Below are 17,587 nucleotides of genomic sequence, written 5' to 3' on the forward strand. Positions count from 1 at the left end.
AACCACTGGATATATTGGAAGGATTGCAACTTATGAATTGCAAGTAACAAGTGTCAACAGCAGTAACCCCACTTACCCATCTACATACAATACACATCTGTGATCTGCATGCAACTCAATGTGTTTTGCGGGAAACACACTAATCCTCTGTACTGCTCTGAATGGAGTAACGAGGCACTTTATAAATCATTATGAGTCAGAACAGTGACTATATAAAACACAGATCTCTCAAGCAAGAGCATTAACCAACGGAGTTATCTTCCCATCATTATTATCCCCTGAAATTTGCTGGGCACACAAAGGTCTCCTCAGCAGGTGCCTTAATCACATAAGATATTTTAAAATGCAGCCTCTTAGGGCCCGATTCACAGAACTAACTTAAGACCAAATCCTAAACTTACTACTTTTGGTATTCACAGAATGCACTTACTACTTTTGGTATTCAAAGAATGGGTTTACGACTACTAACTTAACGTCCGAACTCGGGCTGGAGATTCTGGCCCGGAGACGGGGCTTCCAGCCAAGAGGCGGAGCTTTCGACCAAGAGGCGGAGCTTCCGGCCCCCAGGCAGAGCTTCAGGCCCGGAGGTGGAGATTTCGTCAATGGCTAAATCCCCACCTCCGAGCCGGAAGCTCCGCCTCCAAGCCAGAAGCTCCGCCTCTGGGATGCAAGCTCCGCCTCTGGGATGGAAGCTCCGGCCCGAGTGCGGACGTAAAGTTAGTAGTCGTAAATCCATTCTGTGAATACGAAAAGTAGTAAGTGCATTCTGTGAATACCAAAAGTAGTAAGTTTAGGATTTTGTTCTAAGTTAATTCTGTGAATTGGGCCCTAAGTGTCCAATAGAGTTAGCCAGAACAGGTTTACTGTCACATTTATCCTTGTTGACATTTTCTTTGCGGTAGAGATTAAAAACAATAAATATATAGATTGTCAGACTCTGCTTTTCATGACTCTGACCCTCGTGACTCAAACCCCTCTCCATTGCCACACTTTGACCCAGAATGTATGGGTTTCCAGGGTAGCTTTTTTCCAATTCCAGCACTACCTAAGGCTGAGCAATTCTGTAGCTACATGCCCAATTTCAGGGAACTTTCTGAGAACAATGTTAATACATGTTTAAGCCACTGGTGCCACTTATACACTCATTTGGAGTACGTGGCTTAATATGGATGAAATACTGAGAAGAGGCAATTACATCAGTGCTGGGGTTACCGATAACGTCACTAAGGGGCGCGCTGGGACTTCGAGCCACTGAGTCGACCGGAAGGCTGCTCGGATTATAGAACTGAATAGATTCATCAGAAGCCCATAATCAATCATTGAGAGACTAATTTGGATTTTACGACCAGCACTCCGCGCCCACAAGCGACAGGAGACGGTCACCAGGCGAAGATAACACAGAGCGTGGGGGCTACTGACTAAAGAGGCCACATAGTTCTTCTGTGGGGACAAAGAAACGCACGCTCACACCATGTGGTGTTTGATTTAAAGTGAATTCTATGGTCCTGATGAGAGTCCCTATAAACCCCGGGACTTGAAACGCGTAGACTTCTGGTGCTGCCATAAAAGCTTCATATAAAAAAAGAACCCCTGGATTTATAATTGGTTTAGGGAAAATTTGTTTAAATATATCAGATGTTTAATTTGTATGTACTGGTATAATATATGTTGGGAAATCTAACATTGTGATAAATTGAAGTGGCAGACCTATTTTTCACTCCACAGGTTCAATTACGTCGTTGGAGTGTATGTATATAATTCTGTACAGTATGGTGAAAGGATGGGAATAAATGTGGATGGTTGATGGTATGAATGGTTGACTGCTTGAATATTTATTCATTATATTTGTTCGTGTCCCTTTAATCGTCAATAATGATATTCTTTGTTGTTCAAATTATGTGGTAATCGTGTTGTGCGTTTTTTGAAAACAAGAAAAAAAGCAAATAAAAAGCAATTCAGAAGCCTTCGGATGTTAATAAATTGGACATTCTGAACTAAAATAGATTGTTTGTAATAATTATCAGCACTGGCACTCTTGTTTGTTATATGGTCATTGTGCGCTCAGCCTTGCTGATTAGAGCCACACCCTCTTTTTGCTACTAGGGGTTACCTCTTGGCATAGAGATCTGCATAATAACACGTGATGTTTGCCCATTTATTTATCCCCCGTAATTAAACCAGTATATTGCTGGTGTTAATGCCAAAAGCATTTTGAACACCTTATAAGTTTTACAGCATCACAGATGGAGTACAATTTCAATGGCCAAAGAGCTCTATCCATAATAATGTGTTACTATTTTAGTATCTGCCTTATTTGGAAGATCCAGGGAGCCAGTTTACCATACCTGTGCTTACCAAGTTTCAAGAGCAAACATCTCGTAATTGTCTTCGCTGCATTTTCAACAGTTCTTAGTAAAGGGTGTTCCGCCAGTCCAATAATCTTAAAACTAGGGCTCGTACTAGCAGTGGTTAATTTGTAAAAAAATAAGTGCTGGGGCGCTCATCACGAGGCAGCTTGGACCAGCACATTTTTCCTGTCAGCGCTGTCTAAAACAGAACCAACTACAAAAAATTGAACCCTACAAGTGGGGGGAGAGTGTGGTGTAATGGTCAGAGCTGCCGACTTCGGAGCAGGGAAACCAGGTTTGCGTCTCAGCGTTGGCTCAACATCTTGCGATTCTGGGCAAATCACTCAATTTCCATCTCCCTACAAAAAAAATCACTGTGCCCTTAACTGGTGCTCAGTTTGCACTATAAGCGCCGGTGTTGATGAATAAGTGCTGGTGCTGAGCACCAGAAACCACTGGCTCAAATTAAGCACTGTGTACTAGGTTGATGTTGTGAATGGTAAGGAAAATGCTACTTACCAGTATGCATCTGTTCTTGGCATGTAGAGCTGCAGAGTTGTACACTTAGCATTAGATCGCCACCTGGTGTTCAGCTCGGATGATTGCTGTCATCTTGGAAGAAGTCTTTGTAGTCACGAGATAGGTGACTCCTCCCTTGGACGATAGTGCGCATGGGCATCGGCTCCATCCTAAGATTGTTTTTCGCCATGGGAAATGATGGAGTTAGTAGAAGTAACGAAAAAAGATGTCCATGCGTGTGCATTTAAGTAAGATAAAACTGGAACAGATACAGGTCCCGGGGAGGCGGGAGGGCGTGTACAACTCTGCAGCTCTACATGCCAAGAACAGATGCATACTGGTAAGTAGCATTTTCCGTTCGAGGCATATGAGCTGCAGATTGTACACTTAGCAGATTGTGCAGCAGTGTCTCCCCTAGCAGTGGTCACCTGTATCTGTTGCAGTGGTTTGAAAGAGAGTTTTAAGGACAGCTTGGCCTACTGCAGCTTGCTGCTTGGCTTGCACATCAACACAGTAGTGTTTAGGGAAGGTGTGTGTTGTAGACCATGTTGCTGCTTTGCATATGGCCTCTAGGGGGATGTTTCCTAAGAAAGCCATAGAGGCTCCTAGTTTGCGTGTTGAGTGACCTCCATGAGGAACTGTTAATGTACGTTTTGCTTTTTGATAGCATATTTGTATACATTTGGCAATCCACCTTGCAATCCCACCTTTAGAGATGGGGTTGCCTTTATGAGGTGGAGAGAAAGACACAAACAGTTGTTTTGTTTTCCTAAAAGACTTAGGGCCCGATGTAGGTAATTAGTATTTACCGATTTGTAAATACCGAATTTTACCGATTCGGTATTTACAAATCGGTAAATGCTATGTAGGTATTTTTACCGAATTATTTAATGAATCTGTAACATTCGGTAATTACTGAATTAAGGCCCATAGGAACCAATGGCAGTTACCGAATCGGTAAATACCGATTCGGTAAAATTACAGAATTGACAAGGGGGACAGGGTGTCACTTTGACACCCTGTTGCACCCCTGATTCAGGCTTGTGTGCCATGTGGCACACATACATGCCCTAAGGGCATGTATGTGTGTCACATGGCACAGGTGTACATGCACAGATGTGCATGTACACAGGAATTCGTTATTTACCATCAAATAGTATTTGATGGTAAATAACGAATTCTTAAGGGCATGTGGCACTGTTTTCAGTGCCACCTACATCCCACATTACCGATTCTGTAAATGTAACAATTTGGTAATTTACAAAATCTGTAAATTTACCGATTTGGTAAATTTACAGAATCGGTATTTTTTAGGCCCCCTACATCTGAAACTACAAATACCGGTCGGTAACGGATCTGGCCACCTACATCTGGCCCTTAGTCCTATCTATATAGTAGAGAAGAGCTCTTTTAACATCTAATGTGTGGAGAGCCCTTTCTGCCACAGAGTCTGGGGTTTGAAAAAACACAGGTAATTCTACAGATTGGTTTAAATGAAAAGGAGTTATGACTTTTAGAAGGAATTTTGGATTAGTTCTTGAAACCACTTTGTTACGATGTAGTTGTAAAAATGGTTCTTGTATTGTAAATGCTTGTATTTCACTTACTCTTCTAAGAGAGGTAATGGCAATAAGGAAAGCTGTTTTCCACGTGAGGAATTGCAGTTCACACTTATGTAAAGGCTCAAAAGGGGGTCCCATGAGTCTTGCAAGAACAACGTTTAGGTTCCATACTGGAGAAGGTGGCAACCTGGGAGGGATCATTCTTTTTAATCCTTCCATAAATGTTTTAATTGCAGGCACTCTGAATAGAGACAGATGTTGTCTATTTTGTAAATATGCTGCAATTGCTGCAAGGTGTAGGCGTATGGATTAATATGCTAAGTTACACCTATGTAAATGTAAAAGGTAACAAATGATATTCTGGATGGAAGCATCTTTGGGATTAATTTGGTTATTGTTGCAATAAATGGCAAATCTTTTCCATTTAGCAGCATAACAAGCTCTGGTAGTAGGTCTCCTGGCCTCTTTAATAATGTCCATACAGTCTGTTGGTAGGTTAAGATAACCAAACTCTAAGACTCAGTTGATTTGGGTCTGGATGTTGGATGTCTCCATGGTTCTGCGTTAGCAGGGATGGAGTCTGTCGTAGCTTTTGGTGTGGAACTAGAGATAGTTCTAGCAGTGTGGTGAACCACGGTTGGCATGTCCATGTGGGAGCTGCTAGGATTCGTTTTAGAGACTGTTGTCTGAGCTTGCGTACTACTAATGGTATCAGTGGTAGTGGCGGAAAAGCGTAAGCAAATCTGCCTGACCAGTTCATCCATATCGCATTGCCCTTGGACAGCGGGTGTGGAAACCTGGCGGCGAAGGTTGGGCATTTTGCGTTTTCGTGTGTGGCGAACAGATCTATGTCTGGATGACCCCACTTGTGAAAGAAATGTTGAAGAACCTGCGGATGTAGTTCCCATTCGTGAATTTGTTGTGTCTGCCGACTCAACAGATCTGCTATCTGATTGTGAACTCCTGCAAGGTGCTCTGCCAACAGATATATGTTCTGTGGAATGGCCCATCTCCAAATGTTCTGTGCGAGCTGGGGACAGTTGTAGAGAGTGTCCCCCCCTGTTTTTGTATATAATACATGGCTGTCATGTTGTCCGACCGGATCAAGACAGCTTTGTTCTGTACTAGTACTTGGAAAGTTTTGAGTGCTAAGAATATTGCTAGCAGCTCTAGATGGTTCATATGGAACAATTTTTGTTGACTGTTCCATTGTCTTGAGTTGTATGATGTAGGAGATGGGCTCCCCATCCTGTGAGGGATGCGTCTGCTGTGAGCACTAGTTGTGGAACAGGTTCGAGGAACGGCCGCCCTTTTGTCAAGTTTTAGGTGTTCCACCACTGCAGAGAGCGATGTGTGCGGCTGTCTACCAACACCAGGTCTGTTAGTTGACCTTGAGCCTGGTTCCACTGTTGTGCTAGACATTCCTGTAACGGACGCATCTGTAGTCTTGCATATGGTACTATGAAGATGCACGATGCCATCATGCCTATTAGTCTCATGAACACTCTGGCTTGCAGAGATTGTTGCTGTTGAAAAGCTGTGACTAAGGCTTGAATGCTTTGTATCCTTGCTGGACTGGGATATGCTAGAGCCGTAGACGTGTTTATTGTAGCCCCTAGATACTGATGTATGTGAGAGGGCTGCAGGTGCGACTTGGTGTAGTTGATTGTGAACCCTAAGTCGTGCAATGTTTGAATTGTCTGATGTGTGTGTTGAACACACTGATTGGATGACTTGGCTTTTATGAGCCAATCGTGTAGATAAGGGAAGACATGTATTTGTTGTCTCCTGAGATGTGGTGCTACTACTGCTAGGCACTTTGTGAATACTCGTGGTACCGTTGTCACTCCGAATGGAAGGACTTTGAACTGATAATGTTGTCCTTCCAGTACAAACCTTAGATACTTTCTGTGAGCAGGATGTATAGGAATGTGAAAGTAGGCGTCCTTCAGGTCTAGTGTTGTGAGGAAATCGCCTTTTTGCAGCAGTGGGAGCACTTGTTGTAAAGTGATCATATGAAATTGATCTGATTGTATGTAATGATTGAGGGGCCTGAGGTCGAGAATTGGTCTTAGTGTCCCGTCCTTCTTGGGCATTAGAAAATACAGCGGGTAAACCCCTGTTCCTTGTTCTTGTAAAGGAACTATTTGTATTGCGTCCTTTTGTAGAAGTGACAGAACTTCTTGAGTAAGGTGTTCTGTAGACATTGGTCGTTGCCTGGGCGCTATGTGTGGAGGGGTTGCTGTAAGTTCTAGGCAGTAGCCATACTGGATAATCTGTCTTACCCACTTGTCTGTTGTGATGGAGTTCCAGACAGGCAGGAATTGCAGTAATCTGCCCCCTACGGGAGTGGAATGCTGTTGGGGGAGCAGAGGGAAGTCACTGTTTTGTGGCGAAAGAGGTTCGATTACTGTTGTTACCCCGACCTCTTCATTTGTTGTTATTCCCTCTATATCCTCCTCTAAAATATCCCTTGTTAGAGGATGTTTGTGTGTTGGATTTGAAGGACGTTGTATTGTCTGCACCAGTTTGTTTAGAGCCCCCTCTATAGAACGAGCGACGAAAGGAACCTCTAGTTTTTGTGGACTGTAAAGCTGCCATAGATTTGGCAGTGTCTGTATCCTTCTTCATTTTTTCAAGTGCTGTGTCTACTTCTGGTCCAAATAATTGGTTTTGATTAAATGGTTGATTTAAAATGGTGGTTTGTACTTCCTGTTTAACCGCATGCGTGCGGGCGGAATTCCGCCCGTACGCTGGGTTTTTTAAAATCGCACTTTACGTGACGAGCTGGGCTCGTCATGAGCGTGCGAGGAGGCTACCTCATGACGAGCCCAGCTCGTCATCAGCGTCGAAGGGGTTAAACCCTGAAATGCGTAGCCACGCATGTCTTCGAAGTACGACACTAGTATTTACAGCTCTAGATGCAGTATCTGCTACATTTAGTGCCCACTTGATTGAGGCATTAGAAATAAGCTTGCCTTCTTGTATAAGATCATTTGACTGTGTTTTATATTGGTCAGGTAGATGTTCTAGCAGTTTTTCTAACTGATCATAGTGAACCCTATCATATCGGGAAAGGAGGGCTTGTGTATTAGCTATACGCCATATGTTGGTAGCTTGCGCAGCTATTCTTTTGCCTGAGGCATCTATGACCTTGGATTCTTTGTCCGGTGGGGAAACCTCTCCGGAAGTTTGTGAGTTTGCTCTCTTCCTAGCATTTGACACAACTAGTGAATCTAATCTTAGTTGTCCTTTAATGTAGGTTGGATCTGCAGGTGCAGGCCTATATTTTTTCTCAATTCTAGGGTGTCAAATCCTAGTACGTACAGGGTCTTTAAACATTTCTGGAGCAAGTTTATTGACCCCTTTAATCATAGGAAGAATTTGAACAGATCTTTGCGATTGTTCAAATGTGTCTAATAGAAAATCTTCCTCTGCCTCATCAGAATGCATAGTGACCCCATGGTAAATGGCAGCTCTGTTCAATAGGTGCCCAAAACCAATGTTATCTTCTGGGGGAGAAGGTTTTGATGGGTATGACTGTGGGTCAGGAATATCTGGTGTATCCTGTGGGTTTGGGTACTCCCAGTCTCTATCATCTATAGGGAATGGGAAAGGCTCAAGGATAAAGGAGGAGGTGAAGGAGACATCTGTGGTGAATTGTTAAGAGGAGCAAGAGATGAAGGAGAAGGAAGTATAGATGAAGAAGGGTGCATAGGGGATGTGGCAGATTCCTTCTTCTTGGCAGGAACCACAGGCGTGGGTGTTTCATCTGCCTTCCTTTTCTTGTGTGGTGTAGTAGACACATGACCTGTTTTTGGGTCAATGTAGATCTTCTTTTGCAGAGGATCTGGCTGGAAAAGTTCTTCTCCTTGTGGAACCTTTGTCGGCGCTGATTTTTTCGGTACCGGACGAGGTTGCTGTTTGTCTTTAGCCTTAGGAGTTGTTACAGTGTCCTTTGGCGTAGTTTTCGGCACCGAAGTTGTTGTTTTCTGTGTCGTAGGCTGTTTCGAGGGCTTTGACGTGTCGGAATCAGGCCTTGTCGGTTTCGGGAGTGGAAACTGGTCTCGTTGGCTTCGAGGCGTCGGACGCTGGCTTCGTACACTTGTCTTTAAAAGTGGACGGTTTCGGAGCCGAGACTTCTTTCGGTTTCGGTGCCGAGGGAGCTGGTGGGATCGGCACGTGCAGCTAGCTCGGTACCGAGCTACCGGAAGGCTTAGTTATTTTCTTCGGAGCCAGGCTCGATGGCGGGGCTGTAGAAGTGGTTTTTCCGTCGCGACTGGGCCCCGGAGGCAGAGTATTGATCTTTGCCTTCGGTCTGCATGTGGTGCAGGGGCAGTAGTACTCACATCCTAACCCGATGGTATGGAGTCATCTGAGTCGTCTGCCTCTGATACGACTTGGAGATCATCGGAATCTTCTTCAGGTACGAGCGGAACCTCCTTGTCGAAGATGCCCACAGGTTCAGGAGCTGATCTCTGCATGTCGTGTTGACGGGCCCTCCGATCTCTGATGGTTTTCTTGGATCGAAAGGACGCTCAGGCTGTACAGCTGGATTCGTCGTGTTCTGGCGATAAGCAGAGATTGCAGAGCTCGTGGTGGTCACTGCGTGGAAACTTTGCTCCACACCCGGTGCATCTCTTGAATGTCCTCCTTTCCATGAGGTGTAGGCCTCACGGCGTGGATAGGCCAAACGGCCCGCGTCGACGACCGGAATCGAGCTGATGGAGTCGAGACGATGTTAGTCGGTATCGAAATTAGTTTGGGAGAGTTTTGGGAAGTTTTTTGCGCTTCAAAGTGCTGGGAAAGTGTATTTCTAGCCGGAGCGGAAAACTTTCATCCGAACCCAGTGGCGGAAAAAAACAATCTAAGGATGGAGCCGATGCCCATGCACACTATCGTCCACGGGAGGAGTCACCTATCTCGTGACTACAAAGACTTCTTCCAAGACGACATAAACAATGAATCATCCGAGCCCAACACCAGGTGGCGATCTATTTTTTTTGTAAACAGATTTTTATTGATTTTCTATACCAACATACAAACAAATGGTAGCAGGTCGTCAGTTTGCAGTTCACATATCAACATTTCAACTATTACACCCCACAGAGCCATACCCTATCTGTCCCTCCACCCCCTCCCTCTCTACCCCCACCCCCCCTTGTCAGTGTGCCTCCTGCATCAAATCCTCAATGCAACATAACTCAACATGGAGTCACAGGTAGCTCCTCTCAAATCTCGGGGATCAGCCCTCATACCCTGACAGGCCTCAAACGCCAAACGGGTCCGCGTATGTAACCCCATCCCATCCCCACAACTCCTAGCGACTTTCTAGTTCCTTAATAACCAGTAAAATGCAGTCCTAACGTGTAAAGTCCCCCGTATACGTCCCCGCTTCCCCCGTTGCTGCCTCCACCCCCTAGTTCGCCTGCGCCTCTTCCTCACTATCCACCGCAACCTCTGACATTGATTGTAACTCTGCCACTAGCGCGCACCACGCCCTAGCTGTTTCTAGCGCCTTATCATTAGCTGCGCGGTTGGCCATTTGCAAGCGGAGTGTCCCTTCACTAGTTGCCCATTGCAGAAAACACCCCCGCCATCTCAAGAAGCTGGGACCCCCCCTAGATTTCCAGTGTAGTGTAAGCTCCCTCTTGGCCAGGATCAGTCCCAAGTCGATGAATTTACTGGTGACCTTCGTGGCCGGGGTGTGTGGGAACCAGAGCAGGAGGCAGACTCCCATGCTCGTTTCAACTTGACGGTCAGTGATCTCATTCAGACAGGCCACAACATCAGTCCAGTAGGAACCAAGCCCCGCGCAAGCCCAAAACATGTGGCCAAAGTCGGCACCCTCCGAGTTACAACGGGGACACACCGACTGTGCCCCACCAAAGACCCGTTGGATCTTGGCCGGCGTCCAATACGCTCTGTGTAGCGTGAAATATTGGACCAATTGAAATCGGACATTGCGCGTGCCCTTCCAGGCCCGGCGCACAAGCTGGGGCCACGCAGTCTCCGGTATCTGCCGGCCAAGGTCCGCCTCCCAGCGTTCCCGCAGCGTATCCAATGGAGGGGGGTCATCCAGTGCCAGTCTCCTATACAAGCAAGTAACAGCCTTGAAGGTGCCAGCAGCCATCACAACGTACTGGCATCCCAAAGACGTAGGTGGCTCCGCCCGACCCTTCCTCCATCGTCTCTGGATCGCAGAGACCAAGGACGCATGGAGTAAGAAGTCGCCTCTCGGCAAATCAAACGCCTCCTGCAGATCGGAAAACGACAGCAGGACACCATCCCTGTACAGGTCTCCTACCACATGGAGCCCACAGTCTTCCCATGTGGCTAGCCCCGACCAGTCCCCGCCGTGCGGTAAAGCTGTGCACATGCCTAAGGGGATCTCCGGCGCATACGGAACGTGGATACCCGGTCGTTTCTGACTTCGAAGCCAGCAGTGTCGGAGGGTGCGTTCCTCCAGAGACAACTGGTCTAGGCGAAGGCCCTGTTGGAGCAATATGAAGGACAGGACATGACGCTGTATAATTCTGCCATGTGTACCGTCTGGACCCCTGAACTCCCGCGCCACTGCCTGGGTGAGCCACTGCAGCTGCGCCGCCAGGTAGTACCACTCAAAATCCGGCACAGCAAGCCCCCCCGCCTCCCGCGACCGGAGTAGGGTGGAGAGAGCCACGCGCCTCCTGCCAGGGCCCCATATGAACCCTATCACCATTGATCGTAATGTCCGAAAGAAGGAGAGCGGGATCCGCACCGGCAGTGTACAGAAAAAATAAAGTAAGCGTGGGAGGACCACCATCTTCAGTAAAGCTATGCGTCCGGCCACAGACAGGGGGAGGGTACGCCAGAAACCAATACTGCCCCTGACGCCTCTCAACGCTCTGCCCACATTCCCCTCATACAGGGACGAGTGGGTATGATAAATGTAAACCCCGAGGTATGGTATACATTCCGGCTCCCAGCGCAGCTCTCCAAGCCCCGCAGGTCTCGCACACCGGGGAGTCAGGGGGAACAGGCAAGTCTTAGACCAATTAACACGGAGACCCGATAGTTCGCCAAACTCTCGAAGCAATGCCCGCGCTCCTCGCACTGAGGCCGTCGTGTCAGCTAGGTACAACAGGAGGTCATCAGCATACAAGGAGATGTGGTGTCGGACACCACGCATCAGCACCCCTTCATAATGTTGCCCCTGACGCGCCCGCGCCGCCAACGGCTCGATCGCCAACGCAAACAGGAGCGGGGACAGGGAGCAGCCCTGCCTAGTACCCCTCGTCACTGCACATGCCGCAGAGATTGTACGGCCCGTGCGGACCCTGGCAGTAGCGGAGGCATATAAAAGCTGCGTCCAGCGGATAAAGCCGTCCCCCAATCCGAACCGACGCAACACGCCGAACAGATATGGCCATTCCACGCTGTCAAACGCCTTTTCTATATCCACCGATAGAACAGCCGCGGACGGAGGACCCTCCCCCTCAACATCCATAACCCGTAACAAGCGGCGTATACAGGCAGAAGTATTCCGCGTGGGGATAAAGCCCGCCTGGTCCGGGTGGACGAGGGAACACATATGGGCCGACAGTCGCGTAGCCAAAATCCTGCTCAACACTTTATAGTCCACAATGAGCATCGAAAGGGGACGGTACGCCGTCCTCGACGCGGGTTGGCCGCCCTTCTTCAGCAACGGCACAATGATCGCCTCCCGCGCCGACTCCGGCAGCCTGCCCAGCTCCCATGCCTCACCATAGACCCGCAACAACTGTGGTGCCAGGAGGTCCAGGAATGCAGCATAGAACTCCACAGGGAGACCATCACCCCCAGGCGTCTCCTTCCGAGCCATGTGCTTAATCGCTGCTCTAATCTCCCCCTGCGTCACAGCAGCACCCAGAGCGTTCCCCTGTTCTAAGTCCAGCTGTGGTAGCTGGACCCCCTCCAAGAAGGCATCCAAACCAGACGGAGGTAAGGACAGTTTGCATCGGTACAGCTCCGAGTAATAAGCCAAGAACTGGTCATTAACGTCCCGTTGGGAGTAAACCAGCGCCCCGGTAGGTGTGGTCAGGGACAGAATCGGCGCGCCCCAGAATGGGGGTTAGCCAGCCACGCCAGCAGCGAACCAGCCCGGTCCCTCTCGGCATGGGCCCGGACCATGTATTCCCGATAGTCGTGGCAGCGGAGCCTCTCCACTTGTGCAGCTACACGTTCTCTTGCCGCCAGCACCTCCTCCCTATCGCTCCCCGCCGCGTGGTTAGCCTTCTCCACCCGCCTAAGCGAATCCTCCTACCGCTCGACGTCGGCCAGCAGCGTCCTACGCACCCCGGTCGAGGAAGAAAGGCACGCGCCACGTACCACCACCTTGAAGGCATCCCATTCGACCGCTCTGGTGGTTGCGGTGCCCGCGTTCTCCTGGAAGTAGCGTTCAAGGCGCTCCTGCAGGTCCGAGCGGAAGACCGGATCCTCCAACATCAGCGGATTCAGCCGCCACGTGGGGATCGGCTGCCGCTGCCTAGACCATAGGACTGCTAGTAAGCAGGGGTTGTGGTCCGAAATGGTCCTTGCCAGGTATTCGCTACTGCACACCAGTGCTTGGGCCCCAGCAGTACAAAGAAAGGCGTCAAGGCGAACGTGGAGATCATGGGGCGGGGAGTAGAATGAATAGTCCCTATCCATGGGATGAAGCGTACGCCAGGCGTCTAGGAGGCCCCAGTGTTCTTGCCAGGTCCTCCGAGCTTTGGCCACCCTGTGCACCACCGACTGAGCTAGAGGTGGATGCGAGCGATCTAAATCCACATCCACCACCGTGTTAAAGTCCCCCCCATGAACACCGTACCGATCAACATAGGGGCAAATCTCTTCGAGAAGGCCGAAAAGAACGCGGCCTGGTCAAAATTAGGGACATAAACACTGCAAAGCGTGACGTCCCGGCCATCCAACCTCCCCAACACCGCTACAAATCTCCCCTCCGAGTCAATCTCCGTCTGCAGGGGCTGGAAGGGGACACCCGCCCGAACCCAAATCAGTGCCCCCCTAGCATGAGCGGAGTAGGTCGTGTAGTAGAGCTGCCCCCTCCAGCGCCGCTGCAGCGCTCGCCCCTCTGCCTGAGTCAAATGCGTTTCCTGCAGAAAGGCTATCTGAACCCCCCTGCGCACCAGATATGCATGCACCTTATATCTCTTACTTATAGAGTTGAGCCCCCGCACATTCCATGTAACATATTTCAGTTCCAACTTAGCCGCCATCGATAAAGCTATAGCAGTAACAGAACCTCGGCGACCCTAGCGGCACACTGACAAACCCCTGCAACATTACACACCCACAACTCACCGGCCACCCACCCTCCCCCAGAACAGGCGTCAAACAGTTGCTACCCATCCAAACTCCCACCCCCACAAAGGAGGGAAACTCTGGAAAACACCAGAGACTCACAGAATATGTGAGATAGAGGGGATAGCTCAGCACCACCGGCAGGCCAGCTCGAAGACCCCTACTCAGTGGTGGGCCGACCCCAGTCTAGAAGGGACTTCTCCCCCCACACCCAGACAGCGCTCCCGCCCAATCGAACACATGGCGCCATGTGGCACCCTCTGTACCATCAACACCCCAGAAGGACAGGAAAAGTAGCCCCACCCGACATCCCTTCAAAAGGAGCCCCAGCAGCACTGTCACAAGCATCGCCATATGCCAAACACCCCTCCTTACTGTTCCTTGCACAGCTGCCTGACAGTCACTCGTCCAACAGTCCATCGGCCGTTTGGGGGGTAATCTGAGGCAAATCTCCAGGTTCCTTCTCCGAGCCCCCATCCGAGCCTCCCTGTCCCGTTTCATCAGAGCCCATACGGGAGCCCGAGTCAATCACAGGACCCACCGCCGCCACTCCAGAAATAAGCGACACTGCTTGCAAAGCGGCCTGCCTTTCCAGTTCCGTCTGCGACGCCGGTGGGGATCGCTGGCTCTGTCCCCGCTTCCGATTGCGTCTGCTCCGCCGCGGCCGCGGCCGACCCTCAGCAGCCCCCGGCCACACACCCGAACCATCCTTGCCCGCCGGTACCGTTCCAGCCATTGCCAGGCGTCATCCGGCGTGTCGCAGGACGTCGCCACTCCGTCCACCAGCACCTTCAGGCGCGCAGGGAACAGCAGGGAGTACTGAACCCCTCGTCGCGGAGAGCTCGCTTGACAGCCACAAAAGAAAAGCGGTCGCGCTGGACCTCCTGAGAGTAGTCAGGGAAGAGAGACACAGACGCATTATCCACTTTGTACGGACCGTTCAATCTGGCTTGCCGCAGAACAATGTCTCGATCCCTGAAGTGCAGCAGACGGGCTATGACAGGTCGGGGGGGACGGCCAGGAGCCAGAGGTCGGGCTGGGACCCTATGAGCTCTCTCCAAGGTGTAGAAGTTCGTCAGGCCCTCAGGCGCCACCTCGTCTCGCAGCCATCGCTCAAGATAAGAGACCATATCACCCCCCTCGACGTTTTCGGGCAAACCCACCACTCTAATGTTGTTGCGTCTGTTGCGCCCTTCAGCATCAGCCGCTCTCCTCTCCAGGATTCGCACCCTACGCACCAGATCCTCCAGCGTGACGTCCGTCGTATTCTGGGCCGGTTCGAGTTTCTCAAGCACCAATTCCGTGGATTTGACGCGGTCCGCAAGCTTGTCGTGATCTGCCTTCAGTAGGCCTAAGTTCGTAGAGACCTGCGCAATATCCTGATGTAGCGCTTCCCTCGTGTCGCCAATGGCCTTGAGAATCTGGTCCATCTGCTGTTGTTGAAGGCCTGTGCTCTGGCTATCCGCCGGTCGATGGTCGTGCGCCTCAGGGGGGTCCTCAGCCTGATCTGCCGATGTCGCACCAGCACCCTTCCGCGGCTTCCCCATGATGCACCACTAGCGCGCCCAGACGCGTCCAACACCAGAGGACTGCCCCGTAAAGGCACAAAGGTCGCAGGGCTCACCTCCACGTAGTAGGCCCGGAGGTGAGATAGGGAGAGGGCTGGCGGGCAACACTAGGAGACAGCGTGTGGCCACTCTCAGGTACTACGTGAGCACAGGCCGCTAGCTATGCAGGCCACTCCAAAGCATACCAGGCCCCCAGCGGAGGTCCGCAAAGTCCGGGAAATAGAGCCCCAACCAGGGGAGCCCAGACGAGGCTCTGCGCCCCCTCCAGCACGATACTGGGTCCAATGTTAAGAGAGCACGCCAGGGAGTATAGGCACCGCAACACAGGCCAGCCGAAAGCCACCCGCTGGCCAGATCCCGCGCCACAGGTTCCAAAACGTTCCCACTAGAGGGCCAGCACGCTCTCCTCAAGGCGTGAGTGGGCCTCCGAAGGTTCCCGGCTCTGAATCCACCAGACGGATAGCTGCAGGCCCCCAAGGACCGGGCACCCGCTCCCGCACCCAGCGCCTGGCCGGTGATGCTCCAATATCCAAGGCCACTGCCCCAGAGCGTCCGTCGTGCGGTCTCAGCGCCGCATCCCACATCACCTGGGCCGTCTTGGCTGCTTCAGGCGCGGCGCACTCCGCCGCTGTAAACGCGCCTCCAGCCAGTAGCCGCGCCGTCACCGCTCCTCTCGGGCCCGGGCTGGCGTCTTCGCTCACTCACCAGGCGCTGTCGCGGGTCCTCGGAAGCCCGCACCAGAAGGTCGCGGCGTCCAGCACTGCCGGGCCAGCCCCCCGAGCGCGCCGTCCCCCACTCTGCAGCGGTGGGTCCACCCCACGGGGCCCCTCCAAAATCAAGGCCGGGGATCCGGGCCGGCCGCAGGCCCACTGCAAGATGGCCGCCCTTCAGTAGCCGGACCTCCCGTCAGCCGCCGGGTTCAAGGCGACCACGGAGCCCTCTCGGCTCACAACTGCTGCCGAGGTGTCCCCAGACCTCCAGGGTTCGCGGCAGGTCGGTGGCGCTACTGGGGAAGGGGTAAGTCAGGAGAATTCGCCGAGGTCGGCCCGGAGCTCGGGACTCAGGCGACCATGCTCGTCGGCGCTTAAGCCACGCCCCCACCAGGTGGCGATCTAATGCTAAGTGTACAATCTACAGCTCATATGCCTCGAACAGAGCTTTATCCTCAACGAAAAAGAAAATTAATTTTGGAGGCACGTTGATTTGGGGGGAGGGATTAAATGAGTGTTGAATTCAACAATACTCTGACGTTGTGTACTTTAGTCAGTGGTGCCGGTTCTTGCCCTAATGTTGTGTATTGGTTCCTGCCTTAGAATGGTGTCACAGATAAAAGTGAAGATTGAGTAGGATGATTACATATGATGAGTACATGTCTCTGAGCCACGCTAGCCAATGACAATGTGATGCATCTACCCTTAAAATAAAAAATTACTTAAGAAGTCTTTAAGGTGATGTTGGTAAAGTGCCACCCATATCCTTTCTGCAGTGTGAGTTGTACCTGTGTCGTTTGTGTTTATCTGGTTAGTTAGGTTCTAAGCCCATGTGCACATGGGCATTTCGAAGTGGGGAGGTGGACGGAGAAACAGGTATGCAGATGTTAACCTAGGCATGATACATCAGGCTTCTGCTATGCCCTAAAGCCATTATTAGTGCCCATGTTGAATAGAGAGGGAGTTTCTATTGATGCCGAGTCGCTGATTCTACAGTTTCTTTTATATGCTCGAAACTCTCTGTAATTCGAAGCTCAGCAGGATTTTGCAATACATCGGGTACAGTCACACAATGTGCAGGATATGCTTTAATTGTGGATTCTTATTAGAAGCCTTGACACAAAAAAGGAGACTACCAAAAAGGTTATGGTGAAATCCAACATGATGCTGTGTGAGTTTGCAGTAGGAAATGCCTTATGGCAAGTGTCATGGGATTGTCTTGGTAAACAATATAGCTGATTAGATGTTCACACATTTCTACTCATGACATCGTTACTGCAGCTGGGTGTCACTATGATTGTCCTCCTTGCAATAGCCTTGAGGTAGCGGGGCTACTGTGAAACAGGTGAATAAATGCTTTTTTGAAGACTTACGAACACTGGATCTTCCTTATCCTTTAGACATTAGTATTTATTTTGTTCTGCTTCCATTGATGTTATTGAAAATATGAAAGGTTTCAGGAGGAGAAAGGAAAGGAACGTTTCATACAAGTGAAAAAACAGACTCTTCATCGTAAAAGAAATATTAATTTTCTTCTTTTAAAGAAGAGATGTGGG

General features: G+C 50.3%; 1 protein-coding gene across 2 annotated transcripts in view; it reads left to right on the forward strand.

The window, feature by feature from the left end:
- Positions 1-17,587, forward strand: part of CPAMD8 (C3 and PZP like alpha-2-macroglobulin domain containing 8) — a 1,183,022-nt gene that overhangs the window by 492,954 nt on the left and 672,481 nt on the right. The window lies entirely within an intron of this gene.

Source organism: Lissotriton helveticus, chromosome 12 (assembly GCF_964261635.1).
Source record: "Lissotriton helveticus chromosome 12, aLisHel1.1, whole genome shotgun sequence".
NCBI lineage: Eukaryota > Metazoa > Chordata > Amphibia > Caudata > Salamandridae > Lissotriton > Lissotriton helveticus.